The 14673-nt window shown below is 36.3% G+C and overlaps 1 protein-coding gene across 1 annotated transcript in view; it reads left to right on the top strand.

Moving 5' to 3' along the window:
- The window catches only part of LOC106162803 (uncharacterized), a 30547-nt gene extending 17854 nt beyond the window's left edge, over window positions 1-12693 (top strand). Inside the window, exon 3 of the mRNA XM_086995994.1 lies at window positions 11560-12693. The gene's annotated coding sequence lies outside the window, so the exon portion shown is untranslated. The remainder of the gene's footprint in view (window positions 1-11559) is intronic.
- The last annotated feature ends 1980 nt before the right edge of the window (window positions 12694-14673 follow it).

The raw sequence follows: 14673 nt of genomic DNA on the forward strand, positions 1-14673 counted from the left end.
CGCACTAGATCATATTTTTTTGCGTCAATTTTAGGATTCATGCGTTTTTTACGCATGACGCAGAGGTAAATAAAACACTGCTGATGATGTGCAGAGGTCATATATTCCAGAATAAGCCATTACCACTGATTTATAACTTTTATTTTTGTTTAATATGTTATTCATGAAATACTTCATGAAAGATTATTTTAATTTGTTAAATCGTGATCTTATTCTTTTTATATTCAAATAATTGAATAATGTGGGTAAAATTGGTCTTCCACTTCTTATTTGCATTTTTCCTTTACTACAAGATTATTTTGGAACAGTTGCAGCATTAAAAATTAAAATAAATAGCAATCTGAAAGAAGAATTTTGCATAATTATTAAATGATGATAGGAATTTTGGATTAAGAGATTAGTTAAATACTGAGTAGTGATATTGTCAGTCAATTTATGTAGAATCTGATAATATGATTGAAAATACTGATTGAATTCATGGCCTTGCACTGGGCAGTTTTATATTTGTGCTAAGTACTTTTTTTGGACTCCATTGTACAGTGGTAAAGGTTCTTCAATTGCCATGAAAGTTTTTAATCAGACTCTGTATGGTGCTGCTATCTGCTGGTGCTATCGGCAACGAATTAATTTGCCTTTGTTTCTGAGTGAAACTACCGTCTAAAATCACTATTACTGAAAATATTTGCGTTTTGCTGAGGGTAGGCTAGGCAATACACGGCAAACTTCTTAGTGCGTGTGTACAACAGAATTTTTTAAAAAAACCCTAGCGATATTTGGTCAGGAGTTGCTTCAAGCATAGCACAGCGTTGCTGTCTATCGGCATCAGGCCGTTAGTTTGTCAATTATCACGAATTATATGGAACGCCATTCACGCAAAAAATACACCACGCAATTTAAGAGTGTATTTTTTTTCAAAAGTGTATTTTTTTCTAACAATGTAGTCGGATCATTTAATAATGTAGTCCCGTAATCTTATAATGTAGTACCACTCGTCAAAAGTGTAACGTCGCGCCAAAAGTTTAATCCCGCAAGAATAGTAATGACATCATTAGACACCAGATGGCGCAGCGATCTGTTGTTGTATTATCTGTTGGCAATCTTGGAAAAGCGCCACCTATCGTGAGGTCCGCAACTCATTGCGGAGAATTCAGTATCCATGATCAGCAAATCTGAGAGCCACGTGCGGTTTGAGACAGACCTGGGCGGACAATTTACGGTTTTACCTGCCACTATTTCCTTAGGACTCAATATACTCAACCTTTGTAGCTGGTATCCAGCAGCTGAGAGTAAGAATCCTCACGATAGGTGGCGCAATCTAGCAACTCATTAAAAATGCACGCATGCGCAGTGGGCTAGGCGTGACGTCATGCAGTGCATTTCTGGGGATGTGTCTATAGATAAATAGACAGTCATTTTGGCTCTCAGCAAAAAATGTCCACAATAAAAACCGGTCCTGGTAGAGGGTAGCATATGAGTATGTACGGTACGTGGTTTTAAGTTCACGCCCATCACTCAATCAAATAGTATATAGAGCAACAACGAAAGAAGATTTAGTAACAAGAAAAATCACCTTTGCATTGTTAATGTATAGGCCTACTAAACCCCTCCATAATGCATGCATGTATGAAGAAGTTGTTTTATAGAAATAATAAAACAGCATATTTAACCGGACCCTGGACTAATGTTAATTCAAATAAGGCCACACTTTTTTATTTTTATGGATGACATCCTCTGGGTACCCCAAAATCGGTGCGAGAGGGCGAAAAAAAAAACAGTCCAAAAAAATAATAAAAATACTGCATACTGCATGGTAAAGGAATGCTGTCAGTACACAGCTGGAAACAAAAATTTTACCACAGAAACACGAATCAAACTAACAATATGTCTTTATCCATGCTCTCAAAATATTAAAGCATTGCGAATACTTCGTAGAAATGTAAAAAAAAAGTCATAAATATATATACTTCATATTACCAAATCTATTCAAGATTATTTCATGCATTTTGTTGGTATAGCAATTAATAAAACAAATATCAAACAAACAGTGTGTCTTTATTTGTATTCTCAGAATATTAAAGCACTTTGAACACTTCACAGAAATGTTTAAAAAATGATGCAAAGATATGCTTAATACTACCAAATCTATTAAAGGTCATTTCGGACGATGCCATTTTGTCTACCTCGACTCACACGCAGCAGCCAAACTGTCGGGTGGCCTGTCCGACCTTCAGCCCACCAAATACCTCGACGCCCTTGTCGACCCTTTTTTCGCTACAGAAAGCCTGGTATGTGCTGCTTTGTACAGAATGTCACAGAAATTTTTCGGGCGATAATCGCTGGCTGCCGCCAGCCTTTCGCATAATTGTAAAAAGGTGATATCTCCATGCCCAATATCAATGGCATACCAATCCAAAACGACGGCGCCCATTCTCTTTATGACTTTTATTGTAGTGTAATTTGAAGGTAATCCTAGAGATGAATTTGACGGCAAAGCTGCCACATTTCCACGTGGCGATAATACGCATGCTCAGAAAGCTCATTTCCTGGCAAATTCAATAACGACGTTTGCGACAACCGACTTCGGGGGCTGGGGGGGGGAATTTTTTTTTTTTTTTTCCGGAGAACGGCCGAAAATCGGTGCGCGCGCAGGATGTCATCCATAAAAATAAAAAAGTGTGGCCTAATTACCATCATCAACAACAAAAAGGCAATAATTTTCAGAACAAAATAAAACATTGTCGAACAGATATAATAGATAAGGTGACAAATTTGCATTTGTAAAACAAATATTAAATATTAAAAAATAAACGTTAATAAGTGCTTAAACAGCCGTGGCCAATACAAATGTAATATCTTACCTACCAGACGCGCAGATATAAGAGGTCATTTTACTGGCGATAGCAAAAAGTTATTTACGGATCTCCCCCTTCTCTCTCTCTCTCTCTCTGATCTTTCAATGGATTATCTGATATCATAGGTAATTATTTTTATCCATTTCTTTATAAGATTAGATCTTAACAAATTAAAAAAAGTAACAAAGAAATGCAGTGGAATATGTAACAGATATGTCAAAATGTGGATAAAAAGAAAATAACAATAATATTAACGTAAAAGATTTTCTGTCCCGATTTGCTGTTTTCTCCCAAATGTAACTGATATCACATGATAGAGATGTCATTAGAGAAAGCGCACGCAGAAGTTGAAAGGCATTAAAGCTCCCCCCTCTTGCTTCTTCACACATCTCTCTTTCTCTTTCACTCTCTCTCTCTCTCTCTCTCAATATTTTTACAAGTCGTTGTAAAAGAAGAAAAAAAGAAAGTATTAAAGATATTAACGTAAAAGATTTACCGGCCGGATTTGCTGTGTTCTCCAAAATGTAACTGATACCACATGAGTGGAGAAGTCATTACAGAAAGCGAACGTAGGAGTTGAAAGGCATTCAACCCCTCCTCCCTCATGCTTCTTCACACATCTCTCTCTCTCTCTCACACACACACACACACACACAGTGGACTATCTGATATTATACGACACTTATTTATACAATTTAATTGATGTTATCTTAAGCTATAATACAAGGTACATAAGCATTTCATCAAATTTAACCAAGATTTAACAGGTTCAACAATAAAAAAAAATTAGCTTCACATAAGCATTTAAGGACTTTAAAACCTACTTTTGCTTTGCATAGTCATCCACACCCATTTTAAAAATAAATATATAAAACTGCAATACACATTTTACTCAAATCAAATCAAAGCAATATTTAGTGCACATTAAAAGACACCAGATTTTATCTTTCACAAAGGTTATGCATTAAAAAAATCAGATGCAAGTAAAGGAAAATGTGACATAGGGCCTACAATAATTAATGGATTTTTTTATGAAAAACCTTATTGAAAGAAATCAGTGAGGTGAATCTCTCCATTTGCCGTTTTCTCCCAAATGTAACTGATATCACATGAAGGAGTTGTCATTAGAGAAAGCGAACGCAGATGTTTCACACATCTCTCTCTCTCTCCCTCTCTCTCTCTCTCTCTCACACACACACACACACACCCTTTCTCTCTCTGATCTTTCAATAGGTTTTCATCTTTAATTCCGTAATTTAGCTTTTTCCTTTCAATACAAGATAACATATTTGTTAAAGAAAATAAAAGTTGTGTTGGACATTTAACGGATACACTGTATGACTAGGGGACATTTTTTTACAAATCATTGTAATGACTTCTCCACTCATGCGGTATCAGTTACATTTGGGAGAAAACGGCAAATCGGGACAGTGAATCTTTAATTTTAATATTTTTGTCACTTTTTCCACATTTTACAATAATTTATAAAATAAATAACTGTCTCCTAGACAAACAGTGTATCTGTGAAATGTCCCACATATTTTATTTTCCGTTTTAAAATGTAGAATCTTGTATAGAAATTTACAAAAATTAAGTAAAGGAATTAAAGCAGAAAACATATTGAAAGATCAGAGAAAAAGTATGTGTGTGTGTGTGAGAGAGAGAGAGAGGGACGTGGGAAGAAGCAAGAAGGGGGGGGGCTTGAATGCCTTTCAGCTCCTGCGTTCGCTTTCTGTAATGACTTCTCCACTCACGTGGTTTCAGCTACATCTGGGAGAAAACGGCAAATCAGGACAGTATATCTTTTACGTTAATATTATTGTTACTTTCTTTATTCCACATTTTACAATAATTTGCAAAAAAAAATTCTTCTAGGAGTACAGTGTATCATTTAAATGTCCCATACAGTGTATCTGTTAAATTTTCTTTAAAAAATATGTTATCTTGTAGAGAAAGGAAAAAAATAAATTAAGGAATTAAAGCAGAAAACCTTTCAGAGATCAGAGAGAGAAAGTGTTAAGAAAGAGAGAAAGAGAACTGTGTGAAGAAGCAGGAAGGGGGGGGGCTTAAATGACTTTCAACTCCTGTGTTCGCTTTCTGTAATTCCCCCGTCACACTTATTCGGAATCAGCAGGAATGAAGAAAAATGAGCCCGAACGAAGAATTTTTAAAATTCGAACCACATTCGGGGGAAAATTTTCAAATTGACCTTAATTATTGTAAGAGTACCGTTGGAATACTCAGAATGCGCTTGAGTTCGCCTGGAATGATGAGTGCATTTTCGACTGTGTAGCTCTCAAAAGCAGTTCGAATGTAGTTGGAAAACTAGGAATATTTATAATGCTGTAAGAAGGCAGTAAGAATATTTAGAATATACTTTGAACGGCGCATTAGTGTAGTTCGATTGCTGGCAAAATTAATATTTCAGCTCACATTAAAAACATTCTGGCGGAGTATAAAATCCCCGTCACACTAGAGGCGGAATGATTAAGAATGGCGTCGGAAATACAATTAATTCTTTGTGCATTCCAGGATATTCGAATAGCATTCTAAAAACATTCTAAAAATTCTGAGTGCATTCCAAATATTTTTACCCATTCTTGTGGCCGGCTCGAATGTTTTTGTCATGTCAAAAACTTTCGAAGTGCACCGAAAAGCACAATGTCCTCTATATTCTACTGCTGCGCCATCTATTAACAACTGTCCTGTTTTGCCCGTGTCCTGATTTGCCGTTTCTGACCTGGATTGCCGGTTTCTCCTAAAGCGAGGCAGCATCATATGATTATTTTTGCCGCGTGCCATGGCAGCGCTCTCCACAGCAGTAGAGTACGCCATAGGTAAAAGTGGGAGACCGAAATACAGCATTTAACTGTAGGATTTTACGTAAAATATTTCAGACAGTGAACCAGCTGTTGACAGTAGTGGTGCAAGTGATGTTTAAAGTGGACATTTGCTCTCAATAAAAAATATATCATATTTAACCATGACATTCATAGTTATTCATAACAATTTAAACTTAAAGTTTGATATTTGAATTCCAATTTTATCAGTCTATTCTTTTTAATATCTTGATTTCATTTATAAAATCATTAATTTGTAAAGTTCGCTGTGCACAATTTATGGCTTTTAGACTTTATATTATTATTATTTTTATTTATTGATGCTGATACTCGAGTGTAAATAGACACAATTAGTTCTGTTTATGCAATTTGTGTGTTTATGAAATACCTTTTTGTTGTTTATAGAATCTGTCACTTTGTAAATCTAACACCATAGCACTACAAAAGATAGAATATTAAGAATGTTATTAATCTTAATCAAAGATGTGCAACTCATTCATCCAAAAAGTAATTGTTGACCACCAAGGAAAGGTGAAGGAAAAGCTGAAATTGTACACTTTCCAGAATACATGGTCTTGAAGTGAGAACAGTTTGGGGGAAATTTCATGCACTATTGACTAAGCTGTGTGTTTATGACCCCCCCCCCCAAAAAAAAAGTAAAAATTAGTGTTTTGATGACAATTTTTTTCAATATTTGTAGATGGCTAATTTCATACTTTTACTTTGATTCAAATTGTGTAAGAATTGGGAAAGTTTAGGTATGTTTGCTTTCTGGCACTGACAATGTAGTTGCAATTTTTATGTTTGAATCAATCTTTTAGCAAAGGTATTTTGTATATTAAGTTTACTCCTACCCCCTTTATATTGCGTGCTATGCTGAAATGGTTTTGTAAAGTTTGCAACATTGTATGCCTTTTTTTTTTTTTTTTTTTTGGATACGAAGATGGGGACCACCAGATTGTCCATATTTCATATTTGTATATGTCCCAGCAAATATCACGCCACATAAAAAATAGTATTGTACTGGCAATTTTACTGTCTGTAGTACGGCATTATGACACCCCTAGCCTTGTAATACATGTAAGTATACAGATTAATGGTAAATAGGACATTTTTTCCCCAAAATTCCCATTTATAGAAAAATTTAAGGCATTTGACCTTTAAATAAAGGTCAAAGGTCAAATCCAAGGGCATAATTTAAATTCCACATATGACTTTGGGTCAACCATCTGTAGAAAATTTCCCATAATTCCTTCGATTTAGAAGATATTTAGCATTTAATTTTGCAAAGGATGAGTGCAGATAACCATTGATTAAGTGCCCTTCGTCAAAAATTTTTAATAATTTGCCATTATAAAGTTTATGCATATTTTCTGTTGTGTGAAAAATATTATTTGGTTTGAGGCATGGTGACTTAGTATTTTTAATGAGTTATATGTTGGGGGGGGGGGGCAGCCAGTTTACCTGTTGTATACAGTCTAATGAATCAGACAACTTGTTTCAGTATATATGTTACATTAATAATTTTTTGTAATGAAACTTGTCTTGTGGTGTAAAAAAGAGTTATATGTTAAATAATTGTGGTGTGGCACAAGTAAATGGGAAAGTAATTGTTGTAGTTTTTTTTAATCCTAGAGAAGAGAGGTAGGGGTGGTGAATTACGGTATTTTCTCACAGAAGCCGTCACTGATTTCACTTAACTGTATAAAAGTCTCGTAACTAGAAAAACTTGTTTCAGCGTATTTATTAATTTTATATAACTTTTCTCGCAGAGCAGCATTTGTTGGTCTAAATAATTGTATTGTTAGCCAATACACATTTTGTACAAGGCTCTAAGGAACAGTAATAAATGCTAAAAGCAAAAGGCTGTTACAGTAACAACAAAAAATCATTTGTATAAGCACTCTAACCAGCTATTTGGAATGTTTCCATTAACCACAAAATAAACAAGGTGTAAATTGTAACAAAATAATAAGGTAAAAGTAAAAACTAAAGGAAAATGTAGTACACATTATAACAGTTATGGCCAATAATCTGTATGACAATGAAATTAAATCACCTTTAAAGTACTTCATATATGATTATATAAAGACCTTGTATAGAATGCAATGCAAGAGTTATTTTATACAAAATATATAAATATGAGAATAAAAACTGCATAAGTAACAATAGATAATCAATCAGATGTGCTGTCTGAAACACTTTCTGTCTCGCTAATACTGTCACCACTTGATGTTGGTAAATGTGAGGCATCCAAACAGCCTTCACCACAACATAATTTTCGATTGTATACCTGCCTCATGGCAAACCCCATATACCACAGGACTGAAGTGATATGTGCACAACTTCCAACTGTCTTGGAACCTTCTTTACACTGACAGTACCAGCCACTGATGGGTCTAGTTTTGCTGTGAGAGGTCTGAATCCATAATGTGTACTGGTGGCTAGATGTGTGTCTTAATTAACTATTTTGGCTCTGATTAAATCGGGTGCATCCTTGCATATACTAATTTCAAACTGGCCATCTGGCAGATGCTCATCAGTATATTGGCTAGCTTGCTTTATCTGGTAAACTTCTGGTAATTATTATAAGCTGGTGGTCTATTGTTTGGACTATTTACCAAGTCAATAGATTTTCACTGACTGATCTCATTTACAACAAAAGCCATTCATAGCATTTTGGTGTAAAAAAACTAAAAAACTATTATAAATAGTGCTGGTGTGTAAGGTTAAGTCATAAGTAACAAAACTAGGGTGTGTGTGATGGAGCCTTTTATTTACTTTTTATGCAAAATAGACATAAAAGGGGATATTAACACAACAATTTGGTTGTACAAAATGTACTTTCATGCCCATTAGAGGGGGTTGGGTCAAGCCACCCTTATGTGTAGAGGTCTATAACAGCATGGGTCTCTAAATAAAGTAGGAGCCACCACAATGTACATCTGCTATTATGATAATTAATATAACTTTGAATACCTGAAGCACATTTTACAGTTTATCTTTCTTAATCCTAAGAAATAAGAATAGAAAAAAGTTATACTTACTGTATTTGGACTCCTATCCATATTTTCCTTTTTTGATAGCATGCATTACATGAAAATGACTTTTTTTTCTTTGCAATTGAAAATATTTTACTGACTCTAACCTTTTTTTTCTCGCCTGTTTTCCTTTCAAAGACCTACATTTTTTGGGGTTATTCTTTTTGTACAAAAGATTCATTGTATCTGCCTAGCCATCCTATGGAAGCACATGTAGCAACTACCTCATGGCAGGAATAAACATGGCCGACTGCTAGCATATGGGCAGAAAATTTCCCTATTTAGTTTGAGTACATATCAAGCCCAACCCTAAGGCTTCGTTCACATGCAATGTCTATTTTCTAAATTCTATTTTCTATTCGCGCTATCTTATGATCACGGTCTGTGCACTGAATATCCCGCAGCGTAATTACTGGCAGCGCGAGCCAGTTACTTATAGTAACTTATAGTTACTGGCTCGCGCTGCCAGTAATTGAAATGCTCCTTCTGTGTTTATTTATGTCATAATTCCATCATGACTGCAGCTGAGAACTCCTCATTTGCCCAATTATACCATCCACGTATTATTGGCCAGTGAGGCAACGGAGCGTTACTCGGGCGTAGTTACGACGATCAGTTTTTGTCTTGGTGCAACGGGCGTAAGCAGGGAGAGTAAACCTGGCGCACGGACGTAGGAGCCTGGGAGAAGGGACTTACCCCCATTCCCATATCCCTTTTTAAACCACATTAGTCACAACGAGGGAAGCGGGGCAGGGGGGACTCTGGGGAACACAATCTCCACCGATTTTTTTTTTTTTTTTTCAAAATAGATAGCATTCCAAAGTTAAAATGTAAGCCGCCTACGCCCCTTTAACGCACATTTTCGAAAATGTCTTGGTATCTATCTGATGAAAACCTGTCACGATAACACACTTAAAATCAGAATGACAAATTTAGGTGCTATCATCATCCCTAACTGAGATGTAGGCTGAATTACCACAACCTCATATAGAGATTATAAATATCTCTGTCAACCAGCAACCCACACTCCTTATTTAAATCTTATGACCCTGACCGAAGAAAGTGGGGGGAAATCCCCGAAAGTACAAAGAAACCGTCCACGTGAAAAAAAGTGCGTACACCATAGAAGTATGTGATAGATACAATACGAGTCGCCGAGCTGTACGTGAAATATTACGAGTGTATTGGCGAGCCGCAGGCGAGACAATACACGAGTAATTTTCAAGTACAGCTCGGCGACGAGTGTTGTATCTGGCTTAAACCACGGCCTCCGATTGGCTACTACACTAGAAGTGCAACAGACCGTGGAACGCACTCGTACATGACGTGCTTGTATGTCAAATACAGCACGGCCGAGTCTTTTGTTCTACGTGCTAGCCGTGGTTTAAATATATATATATCTAGGGATGTTATATGACCGTGGCGCTATGATGATCACTGAAGCCTGTCCATTTAGCCAAGCTTCAGTGAAGATCGAGGGCAACCTCGAGCCGCTACCCAAAAATGTCTCGCTTCACTCGACATTTCTGCGTAGCGTCTCTCGGAAAACTCTGATTTTACCTCGATGTAGTTTAGAATTTCACGACTACATCTTGGTCGAGGTCTCTTAAATACTGAAAGCCAAAAGACATTGTGACCATGTGACCTTTTGGCATCAAGAGAATAGTGACGTTGCTTGCGTTATATACCTACCAGTAGACAAATTTAAAATCTCTCACACTTTTAAAAAAAATTAGCATAAACTTTTCACGTTTTAAAATTATTATCTATCATTTTATTACACTAAGTCATATCATATGGGTATGGTTTGAAAACGGGAATTAGTTTACATATAAGCCACACGTGCATACAAATTATTTGTAAATCTATAATTTTTTAACGAGGGTTGTGTTATTTACCTTTTGTTTTTAAGCTGTTCATTCTTCCTCTTTATCAGATACATCGGTAAAATCAAATGTATTCCCCCTTTGAACTTGTAATTACATGTAGCACATGAATGCTCTGAAAATCAGCACATGTATATTCCGAAACCGCCTCGTAGTAAAAAATGTCACCAAAACGTAGAATTATTACTCCTGTGTACTTAAAATAAACATCCGTTTGATTTTGACTATGTTCCGTAACCGCCTCGTCGTCAGAAATAACAATAAAAAACTTGAATTATTACTCCCGTGAACTTGTAATAAACATCCGTCGATTTTGACTATATTCCGAAACTGCCTCGTTGTCAGAAATATCACCAAAAAGTAAATTTCTTTCTCCTTTGCACTTGTTAAAAATTAGTTTGACTATATTCCGGTCCAATGCTCCTTTTTTATCAGAAATGTCACTAAAAAGTAGAGGTTTTGCCTTGGGACCTTTTTTCCGCAGCAGTACCGGCTAGGTGTGGCTCAGCTGAGACGTGCATGGTCAGTGTCGACGGTTGAACGTCCAAGACAAGTATTTAGCAAAAATTGACCAAATAGGTCAAACATTACGTAAGAATTTGGCGGGAGGTGACCAGCGCACGTGGGCGAGTTTATTCCGTATAACATCTCTATGTACTAGATCAATCCAATCAATGTTCTTTATGGCTTTAACTTTTTATTTGCACGTTTGCCTAAAAAGTGTGACAAAAGAATTTGGAATCATTGAGAAATTTGTTAGATTCCGTTATTTCCTGAAATATCTCGTTAAATAAAAACAACAATCGGGCGTAGCTATCTAGATTAAGTTAGTACTGTATATCCTCTTTATACTACCTATAGCTATAGAAATCATGATGATTGGTCAATTATTATTACTTTTGCAACACAAGATTTAAAACAGATATTTTCCTTTTTTCAGAGACATTTTGTTCGACTTACGAGAGCATGCAGACAGACTAGATGAAGAACACAGATATGTCCAGAAAAACATAATTTTTATGACGAGATATCGCAAGTTTTACCATTCCTTTGGCCGGTTGCCATGGCAGCGCTCTACACAACAGTAGTGAACGCCATAGTTAAAACTGGGAGACCTATGTACAGAATATAACTGAAGGACTTTACGTAAAACATGCTTCAGACGGTGAACTTGCTGTTGACAGTAGTGTTACCAGTGGCAGTTTAAAGTGGTAATTTGCTTTTAAAAAATGTGTTAAAAGATGATTGTTTTTGTGCTTATTGTAAAAATTGTTTATGGAGACGAAAAGTCTCTTGTTTAAAAGCCTTTATCAAAGCAGTACAAATGAACATGAAAAACACTTTTCTTTGTGTGAACTGTACCCAGAGAGAATGTTTTCTTCTTTGAACGTGATCTTGACGATCACCTTGAAAAACGTATTTATATGTTTATTGATTTTATCTATTTATCAATAGATTTGCCATGGATTATTTTGTCATATATCTGTTAATCTGCGAGTACATTTATTCTGTTTATTCACTGGCAGTTGTTTATCTATATTTGTCTGGTTGTACAACCATTTGTCAGTGCCGAACACCTAACAAGGACAGAAACAGACGCGGTGAAAACTGTATAGGGCCTACTGTACGGTATCTCAGACCTCAAAAACGATTACTGCCGTCTGCTAACACGAACCTTTGCAGGCCCGTTCAGAGGGTGTTCGGGGGGTTCGAAAGAACTCCCCTTTTTGCTGTTAAAAGGTCCACTCTAGGTAAAATTTGACCTAGGTAAATGGGGATTATACGGTAAAAGGTCCACTTTTTCAGAAAATAACCCCCCCTTTGAAATTGCTGGCTACGGGCCTGCTTTGGGAGCATTTAGATTCAGGTCAGGATCGATCCATTTCTGCAGGGATTCTTGTTCAAGTGCCGTCAGTGTAATTAGTTTAATTGTCTGACACGCCCCCTCGAGATTCTAGGCGTGATTAAAACTTTTAGAGAGGGGAAGAGGTGGTGTCTCTGTTTTCCAGTACGAAAACCATGCTATCTCTACTACCATTAATTTGTGAACAAATAAAAAACTTCATTGCTCTGACTATAATGATGTCTTATACGTATAAAGCCAACTGCATTTTCATATTATTTATTTATTTATTTATTTATTTATTTATTGAAATGCAGAAAAGCCCTACATAATATATTTCTCATGGAATATTGATTCTTATTTATATTAGAAATATGAAAGCTACTTATAAATGAATTCTGATGTTCTGACGAAGGATTAACATAAAATTATAATTAGTTGTTGCTGCTTTTACGTGTAGTGTATATATCCCTTATACTAAGCGATGCTCGAAAGAAAATATTGTTTTGAATTAGGCATTGCAATGTTGTTACATACTTGGCTTCTTTTAGTTAAAAATCACTCATGGCTTTTTTTTCTGAATTTATAATCTAGTAGAGGCTCTCGAAATTATGGCTGTAATACATTTTATATCTAGCCATAACCTTTAATCCTTATCAAGAGGGCAGGTTTATCTCATACAGTAATGGTTGTCGAGGTTTGTTATTAAATGTGGGATGGGTTATAAAATGGCCCCTTTCCAAGAAAATCGTTACCCTATACAGCTGTTTGAAAAAAAATGTGATTTATAGGATAATATCAGCATCAAACACTTAGAGCGCAACTCTGTGTTTTGCTTTCTCGCTTTTTCGGGCCTTGTTCCATTTCTTCTCCTTCCACTCATACTCATACAAGAAATTACGAACAGACTCCTATAGAGTTCCTGCATTTAAAATCCCTCAAACTGTAGAGAATTTATTTACAACAGGATACCATAAGGTTTTCCATTCACATTCGTCCAAGCGCGAATCCTGAAATTTGCGAAGTGGAGGTCGGGGATTGGGGGGGGGGGGGGTATAGGCACAAAGAAAAAGTGTTTGCCTCGCTTCCCACGGCAAAAATGAAATAGTAGATAAGGAAAATTTTTTAAAATGTTTATATGCAGGTCACAGGTTTGGAAATTTGCTTGGTTTCATTTCGTTTCCCTTGTTACAATACTGTATTATGGAAGAAGGGAAAAGGGGTACCTGCTGGGCAGAGGGGGGGGGGGGCACAGATCCGTGGAGAGAGTCATATCTCGGTTCAACAATCAATGGTTGACTCACTTAAACATTGAGCCACGCGGATGTTGAATATATGTCATGTGATTTTAAAGAAAGTGTCTCGAGATCTGGCCCACGAGGAAAAATTTTTTATTCATCTCCTAGCTATCTACTTCCCTTTTCAGTGTGTAAAATGATTAATGGCTTAAGACTTTGCGGTCAGCCTAGTCATAGGGCTTCCTTGTATAGTAAAAACGTGTTGTAAGTTATATTTCGTGCAGTATATCCCCTTTTGAAAAGGTTGAATGGTTAATATGTATAGGAATTGGGGAATTCTTTATAACTTGTAGCATATACCCTTGGTTCTAGATTTCAGTTTTGCCAGTTCGATCTTGATTTCATATATAACCCATATCAGCAAAACTGTTGAAACCCCATTCACAGTGACTCTGACACTCAGGGCAGTAGCATATTGACTTATAAAGTTTTTTCCCTGGAGAATGTGTAGGCCTACCGTACATAAATGTTATACCTATCTGTCATTATATCTATATCTATTGCACACGAACACAAGCAGATAAGAAGCGATAGAGTTAAGTGTAAATTGAAGTGCACCTTAATAAAGGGTACCGGAGGAGATCAGCATTGGTCAGAATTGTGCCGGAAGTGTGCCGTCAAGTGGTGTAAGACGCGAAGCTGAGTGGTCATTTTTAGCTGGAGGTGAATGGGAGAGAAGACGAGGACTCGGAGGAAAAAGCAGTTTTTCAAACAACATGGTAAGATAACATTTCTTCTTTACGCATTTCGGGCAGAGAATACTTGTAGAAATAATAGATGCATGATATGAAAACGTGACACGGAACTTGAAGGTGCAAAATCGTGCTTAATTTGCAGTCAACTTGTTTTGAAATACATGCTGCATCGACAGTCAGCGCGACAAAGGGAAAATAATTCCCGGGAGGCTATAAAT

This window comes from Lingula anatina, chromosome 9 (assembly GCF_051362555.1).
Source record: "Lingula anatina isolate TDL-2025a chromosome 9, LinAna3.0, whole genome shotgun sequence".
Lineage (NCBI taxonomy): Eukaryota > Metazoa > Brachiopoda > Lingulata > Lingulida > Lingulidae > Lingula > Lingula anatina.